This window comes from Crocodylus porosus, unplaced genomic scaffold (genome assembly GCF_001723895.1).
Source record: "Crocodylus porosus isolate Cpor-Errol unplaced genomic scaffold, CroPor_comp1, whole genome shotgun sequence".
NCBI classification, from domain to species: domain Eukaryota; kingdom Metazoa; phylum Chordata; order Crocodylia; family Crocodylidae; genus Crocodylus; species Crocodylus porosus.
The window spans coordinates 36326992-36329511 of record NW_017728886.1 but is presented as its reverse complement, the minus strand read 5'-3'; positions in this window follow the sequence as shown (position 1 = coordinate 36329511).

Below are 2520 nucleotides of genomic sequence, written 5' to 3'. Positions count from 1 at the left end.
GGACTAAGATACCTCCTCCAAATCTTTTAGATTTCTGGCAAGACACTCCTTTTTAAACAGTTTATGAACATGTACAAAGTGAAAAATTAACTGCCTGGAAGCCAGCACTCATTATTGGTACATATGGCACTAGAATTTGGCTCTTTCAGAATAATTAACCCAGAGAACATAGAGGATGGATAACATGACTCATGGCCTTTGTAAGAGTTTTCCAGCCTCACAATTGAAACAGGAAATACAGATGAAGTGAAACAACCACAGTTCAGAAATGGCAGTTTCTGGTTTGATTATGTACAGGAACAAAAGTATGTGCATCCCCCAACTATTGTAGGTTTCATAGGCTGCAACAGCATACTGCAGACAAAGTAATTGAGGGTTGTTACGGACATGCAGAAGCCAGGGAGTAACTGGTGGGTGGGTGGAGGTTGGACGGAGTCCCATGCATCTTGAAGTATTTTGCAAAGGAGTTGACTAAACCCGAGCCAGCCCTAAATTGGTGGATTGTGACTTAAAATTAATTTATTGGATACTGTGTTGATCAGAGCCATACAAGTGTCTAACATAGTAGAGGAAAGGTCCTGGAACAGCTTCCTGGGAAAGAATGGCCATACAGCTCACAGAATGTACCATGAAACTGTTTGGTAGTGAAAAGAAAGATCCTTCTTAGAAAAATGAAGTACTCTGCAGAAAGCCAGCTAGACACACATTGCATTGTAAATATTTTATACTATTTATATATTTATCCTATATCACTGACATTACCTTGGGGCCAATTTTGATTCCTACTTTAATTTCTCCCCACACATCCAAGTTGCCACAGTATGTCGCTATTGCTTCTTCTATAGCATATCAAAGTCCATCACCTTCTTCAGCATCCTATCAGCTAAAATACATTGGTTATCTCCTATTGTAATTAACACATTCTCTTCCTCTCTGTCTTCCCTTTTACTGTTCCAGCCCACACAGAATGCAGAAGACAAAATAATCGCCCTCATTCTTCACTCTGACCATATGACTCTACCACTCCTCTTCCTTTACCAAATCAAGTTTATGGTTCTTGTCTTCACAATCAAGACTCTGCCCCTGCCTACAGCTCTGTTCCTTTCTTGTCACATCCTCCTCATGCTCCTACACTCTACCAATTTTAGAAACCTTTCCATTCCTTTAATCTCATTTTTAATCTCATTTTTCTTAGTCTTGTATTGTACTTTCTCCTGTGCTACCTCCAATACATAAAACAAACATTGAAGGATGCAACCTCCTATCCTCTCTCTCTTTAAGCCTTTACTAAAAATCTGTTTTTCCCTAGAAGTGCCAATGCATGCCAGAATCATGTATGCAACCCTCCTAGCTCCTTTACAAATATTATATATCCTTACTGTTCTTTGGACCTCCAAGTATGATTTATGTCTAATATCTGTTTGGTTCATGTAATCTAAACTGCATAAAGCAAAAAACGTGTCAAAATTTTTGATGCACCCAATTTATTAGATGTTCACTTTGAGACATGGGTCCTCAGTACAGTATAACAATAAAGCCCCCTTAAGAGGTCTCACATTGACCATCCAAAAATTGATGCACCCCAAAAATGATTAGCCAGTTTTGAAAATCTTGGTCTGTATCTGCAATTATGTCAGAAGTTAAAATCCAGTGATATGTTACTATTAAACTGAGTTATACAAGGGAGTACAGTACTTTTATAAAGAGGTTGGGTTCTATTTGTACAACATAAATGGTATAGCTTAGGAATATTTCCTTTCTTCTTTCCCAGCTCTGGAATACATGGTTGCATATTCTCTGAGGCTAGAACAGGTCTCTTACTGTAGCATGTTAAGACTGCAACTTTTTAGTTTGCATTATAGTGGGTTTAGGAGGCCTTTAGGCTGTGTTAGGTTTAATTAGCATAGTCCAGGCTAGGGGAAGTAATTTAAAAGGAACTGAGTCACAGGTAAAAGAACTTTCTTGGAAAGGTTAGCATGGGTTTGAACATCTAGAGTTTGATAAAGGGTGCAGGTCAGCATGGTCCAGCCCAACCACAATGGGATATGAAGCATTTTTTTTTACCAAAATTGTCTTGGTTTTGATCAAGTAATGCTGTAAGCCTTTGGTGAGTGGTGTAAAAAGGAAGTCAGTACTCTAACTTGTATTCTTTTAATATCCTTTGCTGAAGATCCCATCTCCAGTTGTTCTGAGAAGCCAAGCCTCTTAAAACTTAGCCTCCAAATTTGGGGACTCTTGGCAGGCTGTCCAACTGTTAGATGCTTTTAGGATGTAATGGTGCTAAACTGTAAGACTGCTTATATTTGTTAAAGTGATAATTATTCCATTATGTAAGTATATTTAGATATATCCATGTGATGCATTATCTGTATTTTACTAGCTTTTATTTGCTAGCAATTTTCAAATTTGGAGTTTCCTAATAAAGTTTGCTGTGTACTTATTCCACTGGAGAATTCTTTTTGCTTGGAATGGGGGATCTTAAAAATAACTTTTATGCCCTTAGTCTTTTGGGAAGGGGAC